Here is a 19,925-nt window from a genome sequence, read left to right on the forward strand (position 1 = left end):
TCAGCATTATGCAACATACAAATGTAACAAACCTGCACATGGACCCCCAAATCTAAAATAAAAGTTGAAATTACATTTTTAAACCTGAGACTAAAAAAATATTGTGGGTTGAATTTTTGAAACTCATATTCATATGTACGGATTATTGAATCTTCGGGAACCACACAAAGTTTCCTGAGATTTACTTGGAGGCTCTGATAGTGTGGTTTTTACTGTTTGATAACTGTCCATTAAGGACAGCTTCCTGCCAGGAGTACACAGGAACAACAAACTCCTTTCCCCATGGTTGGTGGATTGCTTAATCACATCCATTGCTCCCCCCTTTTCAATGATGTTGAAATTCTGGGTTACACTGCTGATTCTAATTAACAGCAAATATTTATCTTGACAAGACTTGTCAGCGAATTTGTATTCACCTTCATGTGACTGACAGCAATTTCATGAGTTTTAAAATTGAAGTTGTAAGGACTCCAATGGATACTACATATTAAGGGGTACGATTGTGTTCAAATGTTCATTATATTTAGGAGTATAGACAGTTTATTTAAATGTTATCATGCTTTAATTCCTAGGGTAAGTTAGTATAAATTGACAGTTAACATAAATTGATAAATTTAAAAAACAAAAACATGCTTCACTGGCTGATTTGTTAGGATTTGGCCAGGAGAGAAGAAAAACTGCAAAGTTGAACACCACTTAGGAGAGCATGACTATTACAGTAGAAAAAATGAGCAGAAACACAGGACTCAACTTGCATAGCGTCATGAGAATACCTAAGCTGGAATGAATAGGAAAGATACAGAAGTCCATATTTTTATAATTTGTTTTCTCTTGTTATTGGCAAAGCCTTAGCCAAATGTCAAGTGTTGTTAAATGCTAATACGTGGGCCAAGATTACCAGAAATTGGAAAACCGTTCTGACTTATACTCTAAGACCACGCAAAATTGCCTTTCCTGGAGCACTATTTCAGGGTAAAAATGATCGAACCTACCAGGTGTTTGCAGAATCATCTCCAGGACTGGGAGCTTACTGTTTCTTATCCCCTCTCTGCATTGCTAAGCTTTCCAGAGGTGCAGAAAGGCATCCACTTCAAGAACCCATGTCACTTCATCAGTAGAGATCTTTTGGGAGACAGAGGTACTAGCCAAATTGCCCAGAGTAGACTTGTTAATACAATTAGCAAACTTCATGTTATTTCAGTTTGTGACTCTTTAAATGACAGAAGCATTTTTTTTTTTGCCTCCTTTCCAGTGGAGCTTCAAAAATGTATCTGTGTTTTGCAAGTCTTGCAGATTTATAATTTTCTGTGTTGGATGTGAACCCCTTCACTGGGGAGGTCAGAAAAATTATTCTTGAAAAATACAAATCTTGCAATTGATAGATAAGGATAAGATATCTTGTCCTCAAGATATATGGTGCAAATCTATTGCTAAGGCATCTGTGAATGTTTTTAGCTTGGGTTTTTTTTAATGCAAATACTAGTGATGAAATCTTAAACCCTTCATTGGTTATCAATAAATATCACTTTTATTTATTGATCAAATTGTCTTCTGACAATTTGTTGTTTTTGAAAATCATTTTCTGCTATCCGTCCAAGGGGAGCTAACACTTCTGGAGTAGTTAATAGGTGTTAGATGTAATGATGTGTATTTACCGTCCGTATTTAGGACAACCTTAAAGCAATCCTATTCCAATTAAGGAAACTAAAGCTTGGTGAAGTTAAGCATTTTGACTAATGAGAAATGTGCCAGAACATGGATTAAAATCAAGTCAGTCTTTTTTCTGGAAGTGGAAATGGGGAAGAGGGAGAGCTAAATGGGTCAGGGCCTTCTGCCTAATCACTGTACATCTGACCTATCAGGTCCGGTTTTCATGGGTTTTAAACATCTGTGTCATGGTTACTCCTACTGGGAAGTTGAATGTATTCCACGTAAGAATGAAGAGACTAATGTGTGCAAACACTTCAAAGACTCTCCCGACAGGGAGATAGCCTTGGAGACAACTGCCTTCATCCTATTTTACCCCTTCCCCTTCATTGTAGACAATTTCAAATAGTATAACACAAGTTATATTAGAATCTGTGTGGTGGCTGGAATACTCTATCTAAGTGAACTGAATAAAACCTCTCTTGGGGCAAACCAGGAAGTTTGGTTTAAATGATCCCTTACTCTGCTTTAAAGTATACTAGTAATACAAGGAAATCCAACTGTAGCCAATAAGTGAGTTCTTAAAATTGCATTTTCTTTAGCAGGTAAATGGTTTTTCTTTGTGCTGGAATGGAAGGTAATGGAGAATAATGGTTAAGAATATGGGTTTTGAAGTCAAGCAGCTGAGAACTGTAGCACAATACAATCATTTGTGTGATCATCAGCCAGTTACTTAAACCCAAGCATCAACTTTTTCCTCTATACTAAGGTGTGAGGGGAAATAACTTGCCTGCAGAGATGCTATGAGAACAAAACGTTGTAAGTGTGTAAACCACCTAACAGTACCTAGCCTTTAGTTATTTAGTCATTTCTTATGCACCACGAGTAAGTTAAGTCTTCACACATATCACCTCTCAGAGAACAACTCCATGAGATAAATGTGATTTCATTATTACCTGCATTTAAGAAAACTGAGGTTCGTGAAAAATATTCCTGTAGTCATACATGTGGGCCAAGACAGAAAATTAGGTTTATGTCTGCTTTCAACACCTGAGCTCCTAAGTATACTATTATTTATTTCACATGATCCTGTGTCACTATGAAATAAGTAGTTGAGTAATCGCTGACATAGAAAGTTAGTAATAGGGGTTATGGGGAGTTAAATGACTTGCCTCTGTTCATATGGTTGGTATGTGTTAGAGTTCGGATTGGAACTCAGGTCTGTCTGGTGTTATCTGTTCTTTATTACTAGTATCTCCATTTTCTTTATCTCTTGGAATGCTCCATCTGAATAGGCTGTATACTTCAAGAATCTTTCTACAGTGCAGATCTCACACTGTCTCAGCCAAGCATTAGTTCCTTAAATAATCCCACATTATCTACAGGATAAGTTCAAACCACTTTGTATAACTCACCTTGCTCTTCCCAGTCTGAATCCCACCTCCCTCTCTGGTGTGCTGCACACCAACACACTTACGTACATACTCCAACCCTAATGCACTACTTGCAACACCCCCACACTCACCATGTTGTCCTGTATTTCTACATTAGTTCATGCCTGGAATGCACTTGTTCACCTTGTTCAATGTGTGACTTCTTAGTCATCTTTGAAAACTGCAGCACTTTCTGAAGTTCTGGTCCACGAGTAAAAACTAACACTCTCATGACCACTGCAATGAAAGGATGCCATTTGTCCTCTTGCTGGGATTATAATTGACGGATAGTCCTAGAAGCTGCTCTTAGGATCCAGTGGGTCTTTTGCTGCTAGATTTTGTTTCCCATGAGCTGCTTCCAGTCAATGACTGCTAGTAGCTCAGTCCCATTCTTATAAAACACAGGACTCCTCTAATGTGCAACTTCATCTCAAGGATGCCCCATTGGCCAGCTAAACCTTTCTTGGAACTATGCTGCAGGACCGGATTCTCTCTATCCAACCTTTGCCTGTTCCATTCTCCTTCACACGTGTCAGACTTTCACTGTAGTCTGAAAGCTCTCCGTTATTCACCTGCTCACTGCCCCTTTATCCTCCACAATAGTATCTGCCAATAAATTTATTGTGTGTCTAACCCTGTCTCGGTGCCTGCTTCTTGATGGACTTGAACTAACATAGCTATGACAATGCCTTCTCTATCCTATATACATACTATCACAAAATAATTGCCTTCATTTTTTTCTTATCCCCTTCTCTAAATTATAAGCCCTGTAAAATCAGAAAAAAACATTGCCTTACTTCGTTTAGTTTTAGCACTTAGCATGCTGCTTGATCCTTAGTGAGTATTTAATAAATATTTGTATAAATAAGTGCTCAAAGTATGATTCTATCTAACGTGAGTTGTTTAGGTTAAAATAATCAAAACTATGTGTTTACTTCTCAGGTAGCACTGTCAATCAATGTGAAGATAGCTGGAAGTTAGCCTAGTGTTACTAATGCAAAGATTATATTTCAAAGTATTACCATTTAGCTTCCCCATGCCCAAAATATTTTCTTGAGTTCAAGTGAGTTTCTGTGCTTATGATCTTAATTTAACTAAACATGAAATCTTGAAATCTCACTGAATACCTCTCATCACTAAATGAAACAGCTTTGATTAATCACTTTGAGCACTTCAAAAGAATCTGTCAGTTAACCTATATTTAACATAAAATCTATGTGAGAGCATTTATTTGTAGGAAAGCATATTCTTAGACAGCTATAAAATCAGATATCAGTTCTTAATGTTTCAAGTAAGGAGTGGGATGTAGAATGTTTCTATTTATTACTGGTAAAGCCATTACAAACCTGTTTTAATCTGCATAGTAATAAAATTATCATGACTAACATTATTTGCTCTTGATCATTTCGGGTCTTATATTTTTATTGCAACAAAAAATAATTAAATATCTCATTTCTAATTGAATTTTTTCTTCAAAATTACACTGGTTTAACAATCTAATTTTGAAATGCCATTTCACTGCTTGCGTCCAGCCAGTTGTTTTTTTGTCCCACTCCATTTTTCATATTTAAGATCTCTGTTGGAAATTTTAAATATATTATCTTCTGAATGTATTCTGTGATCATTCTTGTGCCATCAGAACCAGTGTCCAAAAAAAAAAAAAAAAAAACAGATTTTGTAACGAATTCTCTGTCATGCTCTTCAGGCTATTGATCTCCATTCCCCAGATAAGATGCTAAGAATTAAGTAAGTAAAATAATAAGGTGATTGCATAATTAGTAACTGAATATGAACCCGGATTTACCTGATTTTTTACTACCTAATCTTAATTCAGTTGTCTAGAGTTTTGACTAAAGTTTGAGTATCAGAGAAGTCTGTTTAATATGAAAAGCACAGAATGCTCTTCTAAGAACTTTGTAGCCTGTTCTGGAGGCATTAGAAAGCTACTCAGGTTTTAAGGAAGAAGGAATAATGTAATTTGATATGTGTTTGAAAAACGTATCAAAAGTAGAATGTGCAGATAATGTAAAAGATGATAGTTAAAACTAGGAAGGGGGAGATCCGAAGTAAGTTACTGACAAAGTCCAAAGAGAAAGTGATTAGGATCTTATCTAAGAATACAGGCAAGAAAATTGAGAGGAAGAGCAGAGTGAAGAAATAGCTCTAAATTCAGTGGCTCAGCAATGTGGGCATTTGATCACATTTCTCAGCCATTGTACATTGTTTCCTGCTTGGTAAAATGAAGATAGTACAATATTCTTCAAAATGTTACCATGAGCTTTAAATAATAATATCCTATTGTAAACTTGTTTGGTACATACTACGTGCCTAGGCTTTTTCATGAACACTTTATTTAATCTAAAAATTTAATTCTCACAACAAGCCCATTAGTTAGGTACTATCACTATCACAGTTTTATGGATGAGAAAACTGAGGCACAATGAGGTGGAGTCAAAAGGGATGACACTGTGACAGTGTGAGATTAAAGTAATAGCAGGTATTATATGTCTGACACATAGAAGGTGCTTTGTAAATGACTATAATTAGCCAAGTAGACTCATGTACTTGAGAGATAGAACCAAATTGGACTCAAGTTTGTTACATGGTAATCCAGCACTTGTTCATGTGAACAGAGCTCTGATTGGACCTTCATGGATGGAGTGCAGGTGCTGTCCTTGGTGCTGGGAATACAGGGGCAAAGTAAAGAAAACCCCTGTCATCACAGTGATTTCTGTCTGATAAAACAAATGATCTGATGACAGGTAATTGAACGAACGAAGCTGAGCTGGTCTGTTTCCAAAGTATTTTCTGCAACACACTGTATACTGGAAACATTGACTCAGGAAGATGACACAGGAACAAGGCTCAGCAACCATCTTCACTTTGCTGCATTTTCAGTGAGGACAAAGGAAACAAACTGGCTTCAAATCCCTTCTTGAGCCCCTTTTTTGATAGAGTTCACTTTAATCTCTGGACTATTACAGGTCCAAAGCTGTATACAGAGTGTCTAGTTTCTGTTGAATCACCAGGTCTGGAAACAGTGCCTTAAACAGAGCGGGCAGTTAAATATTGTGTCTTGAATGAATAGATGAATGAATGAATTCAGGCATTTTTCACTTTTTAAGCTATTCATCCTTTAGAGTAAATTGATTTCTGGGGAAAAAAAAATGAGTATTTAAGGATTGATTACCAACTTGTATATGTGCTAGGATTGATGGTTTTACAAAGAAGATATAATGATTTAAAAGTGTCTCCTAATAATTATTTATAACAAACATTGAAGAGATAATTTTAGCCATTTTACCTGAGCACTAAAACCAGAGCATCTCTTTGAATTTCAGAAATGTCATTGTGCCACCTTTTTAAAGTTAAATCTCATTCAAAATTCGTATTATAAACAACATTGTGAAAACACTAATGTTCAATATAAAAGCATCATTTAGTATTACACCATAGCCAAGAAATCATAAGACAATTATTCCATGTTCTTCCATCTAGCTTTTGTACATGGACATATGTATCATCACGGAATAATTGTTATTTTAGAATTTCCTTTTTTTCATTCACTATTATATCATAAATATTTCTATAACATTTTAGAATTATATAATACTATTTTAATATCTGGATAATATTTTCTCTATTTGTCCCAGCCCTGTGTGGCCACTCACCCACTTACCTTCCGTAGATCTCTGGAATGTTATCAATTCTAGATGGTGTCTAAAATGATGCATTTGCAAGATAGAACCATTACATTGTAGCATTTTCTAGTTTGAGAAGAGCTTGAAATTTGCGCAATTAAATAACTTCCTTCATTTAAGGATGAAGACACAGACATCAAGGGAGTTGTGGGAACTTGAGCAGTGTTCTGAGAAAAATGGTAGAGTGTCAGATGAAAGTTATTCAGCTATGACCTGGACCAATCACTTCACTACCTTGTGCCTTAGTGTGGTCAAGTCTGAATCACCTAGGTCATATTTTTAGAAATGTCATGTTTATCTATTTAAGAAGAGGCAGTAGGTGGTTAAAACTAATGAATGACATTTTCAAACACATTTATACAACACAGAATCAAAATAAGCCACATAATGTGTTTTCCATAATATTGGACACATAGTATGTGTTCAATACATACATTTACTGCCATTGTCATTGTTATTCTTGTTGTTGTTGTTTGTACAATGTCTCTACTTGGTGTAGTATAGGCAGATTTTATAGCTGTTCCTCAGTATACTATCAAGCACAGTGAATTATCCATAGGCTTTCCTCACCCCTCGCTTGGATCTTTTCTCGGTGACAGTACAGAATCATTGTGGTGCACTCATCCAAATGGAGAAAGGTCAGAGGGAGATTACGTTTTCTTTCCTGCCAGCATAGCTGTTTATCAGGAGGAAAGGAACTGTCAGAACTGGAGGAAGACATGCGGCTGTTCATTCATCTTAGCCCCTTTCTGCCAATGCAGGATAACTACCGAAAGAACATTCTCAAGTGATGCTTTTTAAATGACTTCAAGCAGTAGTGCTTCCAATAAGATTGATGTTTGTCATAACTATTTTATTGGCTCTTGATAATCACAGAGAGAATTACTGCTATGACGCTCCAACATTACGATGAATCAGTTCACAGAAGAAATTACAAAGAAGAGCGGGCTGGGTGCAGGAGCTCACACTTGTAATTCCAGCACTTTGGGAGGCCAAGGCGGAAGGATCACTTGAACACATGAGTTCAAGACAAGCCTGGGAAACATGGGAGACCCTGTCTCTACAAACAAACAAACAAACAAACAAACAACAACAAAAAGCTGGGCATGGGGGCATGTGTCTCTGTCCCAGCTACTTGGCAGGCTGAGGTGGGAGAATTGGGGGACCACAGGAGTTCGAGGCTGCAGTGGGCCATGATTACGCCACTTCACTCCAGCTGGGGTGAGACTCCGTCTCAAAAAAGACAACAGCAACCACCCTATGCGTGCGCACGCACACACACACACACACACACACACACACACACACACACACGCACGAAGAGTGAATTATTGGAGAGACTGAGTACTTTACAACTGAAGAGTTATGCAATAAAGTGATGGTGTGTTAAGAGTACGCTAGTACTAGTTACTCTGTATTTTTTTTTAATTTCAACTTTTATTATATTAGACATGGAGGTGCATGTGCAGATTTATTACAAGGGAATCTTGTGTGATGCTGAGGTTTGGGGTAGGGATCCCATCACCCAGGTAATTAGCATAGTACCTGATAGGTAGTTTTTCAACCCACATCTTCCACCCTCTCTCCCCACTCTAGTAGTCGGCAGCGTCCGTTGTTCTGTTTTTGGTTCTATGTGCTCAATGTTTAGCTCACACTTACAAGCGAGAACATTCTGCATTTGGTTTTCTGTTCCTGTGTTAATTAACTTAGGATTATGGCCTCAAACTGCATCCATGCTTCTGTAAATGACATGATTTTATCCTACTTTTATGGTTGCATGATACTTCACATTTATATGTACCACATTTTCTTTATCCAGCCTACCATTAGATATATATGTACCACATTTTCTTTATCTAATCTGCCATTGATGGAAACCTGGGTTGATTCCATGTCTTTGCTATTGCAGATAGCACAGCAATGAACATACAGCTGCTGACAATGTTAGACAGTTACTTTGTTTTTAATTCATCATGAGTCTTCCAGATGCTCCCCAAACTTTCTCAGTTAAGAGTGATTGCCTTCTTGGAACTCTGCTGTATGGACTCCAGAATATATAATTCTAATTTCAAATTAGAACTTGTTTTTGTGTTACAAATCTGTCTAGGTTGGCATCCCAATTTTACCATTACTGGTTTTGTGTCCTTATGCAAATTATTTAATCATTCTATGCCTGTTTTTATATTTTTAAATAGACATGATTATAATTGCAACTACACAGCTTTGAGAATTAAATAAAACAATACATGATGTTATCAGTTAATGTAGTGTCTGATGTATAGTAAGTGCTTGAAAGTGTTAGATACTGGCTGGGCACAGTGGCTCACGCCTGTAATCCCAGCACTTTGGGAGGCAGAGGCGAGCGGATCATGAGGTCAGGAGATCGAGACCATCCTGGCTAACATGGTGAAACCTCGTCTCTACTAAAAACACAAAAAATTAGCCAGGTGTGGTGGTCGGCACCTGTAGTCCCAGGTACTAGGGAGGCTGAGGCAGGAGAATGGCATGAACCCAGGAGGTGGAGCTTGCAGTGAGCTGAGATCACGCCACTGCACTCCAGCCCGGGCAACAGAGTGAGACTCGGTCTCAAAAAACAAACAAAACAAGTGTTAAATACTATTGTTGCCATTATTAATTTTATTATTAGTGTATGACATATTTCTCAGGCCCTGTAAATCAGGCAAACATAAATTATCTATTTTTAGATGTTAGTAAAACTTATTATGGTGAAAAATAACCTATTTTACAATTCAAAAGACCCAACTTTAATATGGGTCCACCACAAATTAATTATAATATCTGGAAATCGTTGGAGCTCAGCTACATTGCAATATACATTCTTTCTCAGGACTGAGTTAAGGTTCAAACTATGTTATATATATATATAATTTTGCATTTTTTTAGTAGTTTTTAGTATTCTGATCACATTTTTACTGATAGTCCCATTTTATTTACTCAGCTCCCTTTTAAGATTGGGAATATGTTATTACTCTAGTTTATATCTGAGGACCTGAGACTCAGACTGAAGTTACATCACTAAATACGGTGAAACAGGAAGTAGAACCTAGATTTTCTTAAATCAAGAGAATTCTGTGACTTTCTAGTTATTTGAAAACATCACCCACCCAATACAATTTTCTGCTCCAATGGACTAATTTCTCTTGGGAATACATTCTAAAAATATGTGTCATTAGGCAATTTCATTCTTGGAAGAATGTCATATAGTGTACATATACAAACCTTTATTGTATACCCTACTATACACCTAGGCTATGTGGTAAGGCTCATTGCTCCTAGGCTACAAACCTGTACAGCATGTTACTGTCCTGAAATATTATAGGAAGTTAGAACACAATGCTAAGTATTTGTGTAAAAATACCTAAACATAGAAAGGGTACAGTGAAAATATGACATTATAATCTTATGAGACCACTGTCATATAAGTGGTCTGTTGTTAACTGAAACATCCAGGTGCAGTGTATGATTATATTAAGCAGACATGGCTCTGTTTTGTCAGAACAGACACGGAAGAAAAACAATAATAAAGACACAAGATTTTCCTCTGCATCTCACAGTTGAGGAAGCTGTAAAGGGACTGAATTTTGAACCCAATAACATTAATAAATTATTTAGCAATCTACTTAGAATGACTTCTCTTCTTTAATCAACAAAATATTATTTAAGCCCCTACTACATACCTGTTTTGAATATATTTTATTATTCAGGGAAATAAGGAGTACAGCAGTGAAAAAAAAGGAATGGAAATCCCCACCCTCATGGGGTTTTCTTGTTTAATGGGAGGAAAACAACAATTTAAAAAAGTCTGTTTGTCAAAGATGTTGTATGCTAGATGGTAATAAGTGCTCTGAACCAAAATTAAGGAGGGAAAGAATAGGGTCAACATGTAAGTCGTGTGTTAGTCTTTTTGAATAAGAAAATGGTAGGATGTTGTTCTTACCTGAGAAGAAATGGCAGGAAGAGAACATTGGTGGCGGCAGGGAGCTCCCTTTGGGATGTTCTAAATATCAATAGCTTATTAGCCTCTAAATGTGTAGATCAAGTAGAGAGTTGGCTGGGCTAAAATGTAAATCAGTCAATTCCAGGTGTGTAAATAGTATTTCAGTCATAAACCTGGATTAGACCTTGATGGGAGTTAGTCTGATAGGAAATAGGAGATAGTCAAGAGATAAGCCATTATTATTACAAACAATTAGAAGGAAACCTCAGAGGAGACTAAGAAAGTTTGACCTGTTGCGGGAGGAAACCTGGAGCCAAGTGAAGATAAAAAAAGAGTTTCAAATGGAAAGAAATGTTAAATTATTATAGCATAAACTATAGCAGTACTAAGTAAGTCTAATTTATTCCAGGATAAAGTAAGGAGCAATTGAAAGTAATGTGTGAATGTCTATTATTTGCACAAGGCAGGTGGTGATTAAAGAAAGTAAACACACGAGTGCACACACACGCACATGCAGATAAAATATTTTCCCTGCCTTCAGAGTGCAAAGGCAGGGACATAGAATTAGGAACACTGGCTATAAATATCATAAAATATGACAAACAATGGTCTGTGGGATTACGGATGAGGTAGAGATTAATTTTGATTGGCTGCTTCAGAGGGAAAAGGTCATATTTGAGCTGGGTATTAAAGAATGACTATGAGTTTGTGGATGAGAAATAGGAATCAACAAAAGAATAATGACATTTCAAGTGAATAAGATAGAAGGAAAAATGGTATAGAGGCATGAAAAGGCACAGTATGTTTAAACAAGGAATAAACTCATTTGACAAAAATAGACCTTGCAAAGGAAACAGGGATAAACAGCACCAGATACGCCTTTTTACCTTTGTTAAAAATCTTACTCAACAGTCGAATAGAAAGACAAATTTGGTAAAGTGAGACTTTTCTCAGAACCAAATATTGTGATTAATATCATTTTGCAAAAAGCCTTTTATATTCTGGGAAAAGCCTCAAGCATGACATATTATAAAATGAATATACACTTGGATAAACTTACTGTAGAGAAATATAAATTATTCCCTGTAGGTTATTCCATTAGGTCGGTTTTAATTTCAAATAACTTTGCTTGGGCTATTTTCTAACTTTCTTAAACGTAATGCCATGTTTTAATTTTATCTCTTTTCTAGAAATGGTTCTCTTTACTGCAAGGCTGCAAGGTCACCCAATGAGAGAGGGGCCAAATAAGCTGGAACATCATCTAATACACTGAATGTAAGTGAGTGCAACAATAATAGCTTTAAACAAAAGTAGAAAGAAATGTTGTTTCATATATGACTTATACTGCCTTGGAATAGTCCATGTTTGTAAATTAATATGGTCAATTGCTGGGTACATGGCATGGACCAGGCTCTTACTGGTGAGTGTGGGGTTGCTGCACACACCTGTGTCAGGGCTCCATTTCTCCTTGAGGCACACAAATTACAGTTTTGCCAGGAGTCAGTTTGTCTCTTGTAACTGCTCTGCTTCTAGTAAAACATTGAAAGCCTGCTTTCTAACTGCAGTTGCATGTATTTTCACTTATTCTACTTTCTGACTCCTACTGAACTCATAATTTACCCATCCTTTATCTTTCTCTATCAACCTGGTCCATCAGACACTACACTTAGCTTTATTTGCCATGCAGAATCCAAAGTCAGTCACTGAGTTCTCTCCAGTCCTCTAGCTCTCTATGAAATCTATCCCCTGGCATATTTTTATTGTCAGTCGACCAGTTAATATTTATTTGTATAATTGATTATTGGATGTACCTTTCACTAGATCAAATATTCCATGCAGGCAAGAATCATGTCTGTTTGCTCATACCTCTTGGATATTCAACACGACCATGCTGTCTGACCGCATCTAGTCCTGAACAGGATGTGACCACTTAAAATATTCCAGCTCTTTCAGCATTTTTCAAAATCTCTATTCTCTGTGGGCTCAAACTTTGCCCTGACTTCCTTAGTTTCAAATGAATTAGCCTCCTCGTTTAAAAAAAGATGAGGCTATTTGATGCCATACTCTATTTTCCAAAATAATCCCTCATATTAAATTTTAATTATAACACTTTCATTCCTTTACCAATTTTACTGAATCAGCTATTTGTCTCTAAATTTGCATTTCTCCATTTCCCTGGTTCCTTCCACGCAGACTAAAACCAAACATGTTTCTCTAATCCTGGAAAGATATAACCAACTAAAATCCAAGCAAAACTATTCCCCATCATTTCACTCTTTTCCTGGGTTATTCCCCACATTAGCCCCTCTTTACCCATTTAAACTTCTTGAAACAACTCTCAATATTCTTTCTCAATGCATGGTAAATTCCATAGAAGAAGGATCTATTTGTGTTTCATTGTGCAGTGTATTTCCAGTATCTAACACAGCATCTGAAATGATAGGAGCTCAATAATTAAATAAATAAATTTTAGTTCCCATCTCTCTTCCCACTCTGAGTGTTAAAATTTTGCTCCAAGCACTGCTTAAATTACTCTCACCAAGATAGCCAACCATAATAACTCCCTCCTCTCTTTTTCAACTTATAGCAATGCTTCAAATTCTCTTTTATATCCCATATCATAATCTATCCTTATTACTTTAACTGTGTATGTGTCTCATCACTTCTTCAGAGTCTCAGCCCCTTGAGATCAGGACAATTAACTTGGTTATGTCGTTTGCTTCCCTAACTCTTAGCTAAGAACTTATTTTTCAACTTTTTACTAATGACTTTAATTAATAGATTTAAGAATTGAAGGATCGATCCTCTGACATTACTTGGACAACTTTAGCACTACCTTTGATAAAATGTTTTGTCCCTGAAATAAAAATGTAAAAAATGGAATAGAATATCCTGTTATAAACCATTTCAAAATCAGTGGAGGAAGAATTCTAAAACTTTATACCAAATGAATCATGACATTTATATACAGGCTTCATAATTATATATAATCAATCAAAAAATAATTATAAGTATCTATGCATATGTATGCTACACACACACGCACACCCCTTTACCCTTGGCTACTTTAGTGCATTATGATCAAACTTATTCATTAAATGCCTGTAGTATATATCAATTGGGGCTCTATGATAAACAAATACATGCATGCGACCTTAGACATATACCACACAAATAAGCCAAGTAAAATATAACCCCCTATAAGCTAACATTCTCACAAAAGAGACAACATAAAATCTGAGTTAAATCGTAAGACTCTGCTTATTAAATATACATAAGCAATAAGAACACATGCATGCACACATGTCTAAAAAATTGGTTGTAACTATATAAATGAATAGCCATTTATTAAATTATTTCTAAGAAAATAAAAGCCTTTTCTACTGTCTTTAAATTCCCAGTAAATGCACACAATAGAAGGAAGAAAACCCTAAGCAGCTGTTTTAGGAGTTTGAACAGAGGTTTAATAATTATTCCATTTCCCTTCCCTCTGTCTTCATTTTCTGCAAACCCAAAATTGGGTTCTTGCTTGTTTGCTATTTGATTCTTTTCTTCCACTAACTCATATGGATCAACAGATCGACTTGAGTGTATTTGCCCCAGGTCTGATTTTCTAAAACTCCTCTGGGACACTGTTTCTTGTAATTACCTACAGCTGCATTTACTAAAACCCACAGATCAAAGTTTTCCTACCAGCACCTTGCTCAGGCCTTTGGGAGATCTTACAGTCCGTGGAAAGGGATCAGGAAAATCCAAACTGATTGGTGGCTTGAGGGCCAAATAATAAACTTTTCTGTTTTCCCATTAGTTGTGACTTCATATAAACATAAATAATTTATGAAATGTTTGGGGGATTTGTTTTGTCCCCCAGTAAAAAGTCTTGAATGTAACCCATTTTCAGACTTGGATGTAGATGCTATTGCTTGTATGATGTTCACTCATATGGATCACTGTTTATCGTAGGGGCATTTGTAAAATCAAAATAATTCACAAAGTGTAATATTTTAAAAATCTAGACACAGCAACAATTCAGGGAGAGCCATAAAGGCTTATAGAGAATCACTTTAAGATGGGAGGTCTCTCAGTCTCTAATTTGGTAAGTTGAATGATTATGTGGTTTATAGTCTCTGCCTTCTCTGTAACTATTTGGCATATACGTTGGGTCAAGCCTTGAAACCGTGTCTGAATGTGATGTATCAGAGACACTCATTCAGAAGGACCCCGAATTCTATTATATTAATTCTATTTAGTTGTTCAATTAGCTCTCTTTTGTTTGCCTTTTCATGCTGTCCTCTTTCCTGTAAGTTGACCTGTAAAGGCTAGAACAATACGCTTCAGGCCCCACTTTGACTATTAGGAAGTCTCAGCAGTGGATAACAAGAAAGAAAAAGTGAAATCAGGGTCTCTACTCTCCAGGTTTCTTTGTGTGTTCATCTCAGACTGGCTGGATTCCTCAGCCAAAGGTTTGGTATTTTTCTTGGCTACCTTCTAGCCATGAAACATGCAGATACTGTTTACCTCAACAGCTTCCTCCCCTACTACCTTCTGGACTAGAAGTGGTAACAACTCTTTTTTTCTTATTAGCCCCGGGTCCTGCATTCTCATTTATGGCTCCCTAAGCCGTGGTTATATATTTGTAAGAAACTTTCACTGAATTATCTTAATTTGAGTGTGCCAGCTATTTCCTATCAGAAATCTGATAGAATTCTGATTGCTATTCCTAAATTAGCTTCATATTGATTATAATTTTGCAAAATTATGGCTACTAGAGCTGAATATTAAATTAAATATAACTATTTAGGATAATAGACATGAATTACATGTCAATAGAGGAAAGGTCTTGGAAAAATAAGAAAAAATATTGCATTAGAAACGTTTGCTCTTTTCTTTCATATGTTTACTTTGGACACTGAATTATATTTAAGAATTGAGTAACTAGAAGGTGGTGCTGTCTCTGCTGAACCTCCTCCCTTTTTACTATGGACGGACAGCACCGAAGTTATAATGAATTCACCAGGACACCCAACTACATTTGTCCCCATTTAATTTTTTGTGTTTAAAAATGTTAGAGTTTAGTTGACTGATATGGCCAATAGTTGCACTATTTTGTTTTTATTTATTTATTTTTATTCGTATACATTTAAGGGGTACAAGTGCAATTTTGTTACATGAATATATTGCATAGTGGTGAGGGCTGGTCTTTTAATGGATCTAGCACCTGAGTAAGTTAAACTCTTTTAGACCCTGATAAACTTTTAAAGAAGTATGGGATTAATGGGGCATGGATGGCCATATTTGCCAAAAAGGAAGGCTGGCTGTATTGGTATTGTTGGCATCCAGTAGGTCAAATAATTATTTTAATAATTTGCTTTAAGTTTTGCAACTTTAAAGAGGAAGTGTCTAATACCAATAGAATTGGACTTCTTCCATTTGTGAAGAATTCAAAAGAGAAACATGTTTTCTTATTTAATTATACAAATTAGTCTCTGAACACTTTGTAATATTGGTATTAGAGGAAAGAGGCAGTTCTTGATATTAAATTTAACCTTGTAGAATTGTATACAATTATGCACCAAAATGTTTCCACAGCGTTTTAGTGTTTTAAATTTGCTTGCTGATTTGAATTTATAAACAGACTTATTACGAAGTATTTGAGAAATTAAGAAAAAATTGTATAACCCTAGCATAGAACAATTATAATTTTAGTTAACTTACCCAAATTTACTTATATAGTTTTAATTTTAATTCACATATGGTATTTTTATTCATAGGTCAAAGATTTTTCCAAATTTCTACGTAGTTTTATAATAATCAAAATTATTAAATGATTTTAGTAATTTAGTAATTAAATTTAGCATTTGTACAGAATGCCAAAGCAAACATGCAATTTAGTGAAACTATGACTGGACATTGGCCTTCTTTTTTTTGGGGGGGGGAGGGCTTAACAACAATATTTATTGGGTAACTTTTTTTTTATTATTATTATACTTTAAGTTTTAGGGTACATGTGCACAATGTGCTGGTTTGTTACATATGTATCCATGTGCCATGCTGGTGTGCTGCACTCATTAACTCATCATTTAGCATTAGGTATATCTCCTAATGCTGTCCCTCCCCGCTCACCCCACCCCACAACAGGCCCCGGAGTGTGATGTTCCCCTTCCTGTGTCCATGTGTTCTCATTGTTCAATTCCCACCTATGAGCGAGAACATGCGGTGTTTGGTTTTTTGTCCTTGCAATAGTTTACTGAGAATGATGGTTTCCAGTTTTATCCATGTCCCTACAAAGGACATGAACTCATCATTTTTTATGGCTGCATAGTATTCCATGGTGTATATTTGCCACGTTTTCTTAATCCAGTCTATCGTTGTTGGACATTTGGGTTGGTTCCAAGTCTTTGCTATTGTGAACAGTGCCGCAATAAACATACGTGTGCATGTGTCTTTATAGCAGCATGATTTATAGTTCTTTGGGTACATACCCAGTAATGGGATGGCTGGGTCAAATGGTATTTCTTGTTCTAGGTCCCTGAGGAATCGCCACACTGACATCCACAATGGTTGAACTAGTTTACAGTCCCACCAACAGTGTAAAAGTGTTCCTATTTCTCCACATCATCTCCAGCACCTGTTGTTTCCTGACTTTTTAATGATGGCTATTCTAACTGGTGTGAGATGGTATCTCATTGTGATTTTGATTTGCATTTCTCTGATGGCCAGTGATGATGAGCATTTTTTCATGTGTTTTTTGGCTGCATAAATGTCTTCTTTTGAGAAGTGTCTGTTCATATCCTTTGCCCACTTTTTGATGGGGTTGTTTTTTTTTTCTTGCAAATTTGTTTGAGTTCATTGTAGATTCTGGATATTAGCCCTTTGTCAGATGAGTATGTTGTGAAAATTGTCTCCCATTTTGTAGGTTGCCTGTTCACTCTCATGGTAGTTTCTTTTGCTGTGCAGAAGCTCTTTAGTTTAATGAGATCCCATTTGTCAATTTTGGCTTTTGTTGCCATTGCTTTTGGTGTTTTAGACATGAAGTCCTTGCCCATGCCTATGTCCTGAATGGTATTGCCTAGGTTTTCTTCTAGGGTTTTTATGGTTTTAGGTCTAACATATAAGTCTTTAATCCATCTTGAATTAATTTTTGTATAAGGTGTAAGGAAGGGATCCAGTTTCAGCTTTCTACATATGGCTAGCCAGTTTTCCCAGCACCATTTATTAAATAGGGAATCCTTTCCCCATTTCTTGTTTTTGTCAGGTTTGTCAAAGATCAAATAGTTGTAGATATGCGGCATCATTTCTGAGGGCTCTCTTCTGTTCCATTGATCTATGTCTCTGTTGTGGTACCAGTACCATGCTGTTTTGGTTACTGTAGCCTTGTAGTATAGTTTGAAGTCAGGTTTATTGAATATTTACTCTGCGGCCAGAAGCCTTCTTCTTCTTAAGTACCTTTAAGAAGGCTTCTGGCCACAGAGTAAATATTCAATAAACGTTAGCTATTATTACTTAATGAAAGAGATAACAGAGTTTTAAAAATATAGATTACCTCCATTGTTGCCATTTTAAAATATTCAACTACTCACATATTGTGAATTAGCAACTTTCATCAATTCTAAGATGCATAATTTTTTTTTCAAAATTTTCCAACTCCATCTCATGATGTGCCTCAATTAAATGCAATAATGTTTAATTTTCAATACGTTTTTATTTTGTGTGATACATTAAAAAACCAGGAAGTCCATCACATCTTAATATTTATTTCATAAATATATATTTATAAATATATATTTATAAACACATATGGCAAGGGATTCTGAAAGAAATGTTAGGTTAGACCATACTACTTTCATATCATCATCTGGAAGTCCTTCCTATTTTTCACCATGAAAATTGCTACAAAACACCATAAGATTTAGATAAGTGAAATGGTAAGAAAGAATTTAATTTCACTACTTGAGTTATAGGGATTTTTAAAAAACAATATATTTGTAACTAATATTTCCCTTTTAAACTTCTAAATAATGTTTTAGGTCATACATGTTATGGATCTACTTAAAAAAACTTTACATTGATTCATTAGGAAAAATTACTAAAAGTAAGTGAAAAATGTTTTTCCCCTCTGACACAACATCTTTTTAAAAATGAATACGTAGTAGTGTGATACACATACCTCTCCCCAGTAATTCAGCAGAAACTAGGCTCTGTGTGAAACACCTAAGTGAACTATAATATGTCAAAAGCATGCCTTTAAGTACTTCCTACTTATAGGCAAAAACACAATTTAGTTGTAATAATAGAAATTATATTTTAATCAATATGCCCTTTGCTATTAATCAATTTTTAACTGCCTGAAGAGGCTTTAATAACATGTTAGGAAAATCAACCATCTATAGAGTAACTCCGAAAAGAAAAGGGCTAGAATCCTTTCATTTCCAATTTGTTATGTACAAAATTGACTTATATAATTTATACATTTGTTTTTCCTAGAAACACGTAGCTATTCTTTAGGTACTCAAGGTGTCTTTCTTGGCAACTCAAAAAGAATCTGTAGGTTTTATTGGTAGCACAAACTTTATAAAAATTAATAAATACATATTTTGTTATCTTTAGAAGGACTAGATGTTTGATAATATTCTTTTTTATTTCTTTTTTTTTTTTTTTTTGAGTCACAGTCTTTCTCTATTGCTCAGGCTGGAGTCCAATGGCATGATCTTGGCTCATTGCAGCCTCCGCCTCTCGGGTTCAAGCGATTCTCCTGCTTCAGCCTCCTGAGTAGCTGAGACAGCAGGTGCGCACCACCACACCTGGCTAATTTTTGTACGTTTAGTAGATACCGGGTTTCACCATGTTGGCCAGGCTGGTCTCGAACTCCTGACCTCGTGATCCGCCCGCCTTGGCCTCCCAAAGTGCTGGGATTACAGGTGTGAGCCACCGTGCCTGACTGACAATATTCTTTAATAATCAGTGCCTGCTGCATTACAGACATAAGCTAGATTTTACCTTTACCCAAATTTGCGTATTTTATTGATTAGCTTTATGTTTTACAATAGCATACTCATTTTGGAAATATCAGGAAATAAATATAAGTCCCCTAATGATCTGAATACTCATGATCTTCCCCTGACAAACATAACCATCCTTAACACTGATGCACATATGTTTACATAGTTTATCTATGCCTGTATCTGA

At 35.9% G+C, this 19,925-nt stretch overlaps 1 protein-coding gene across 5 annotated transcripts in view; it reads left to right on the forward strand.

The window, feature by feature from the left end:
* Nucleotides 1–19,925, forward strand: part of LRRC4C (leucine rich repeat containing 4C) — a 1,410,106-nt gene that overhangs the window by 524,574 nt on the left and 865,607 nt on the right. For all 5 annotated transcript variants that reach the window (XR_009215681.1, XR_009215680.1, XM_058446767.1 and 2 more), the window contains one exon: nucleotides 11,930–12,014. The gene's annotated coding sequence lies outside the window, so the exon portion shown is untranslated. The remainder of the gene's footprint in view (nucleotides 1–11,929; nucleotides 12,015–19,925) is intronic.

Source organism: Hylobates moloch, unplaced genomic scaffold (genome assembly GCF_009828535.3).
Source record: "Hylobates moloch isolate HMO894 unplaced genomic scaffold, HMol_V3 SCAFFOLD_11, whole genome shotgun sequence".
Taxonomy (NCBI): domain Eukaryota; kingdom Metazoa; phylum Chordata; class Mammalia; order Primates; family Hylobatidae; genus Hylobates; species Hylobates moloch.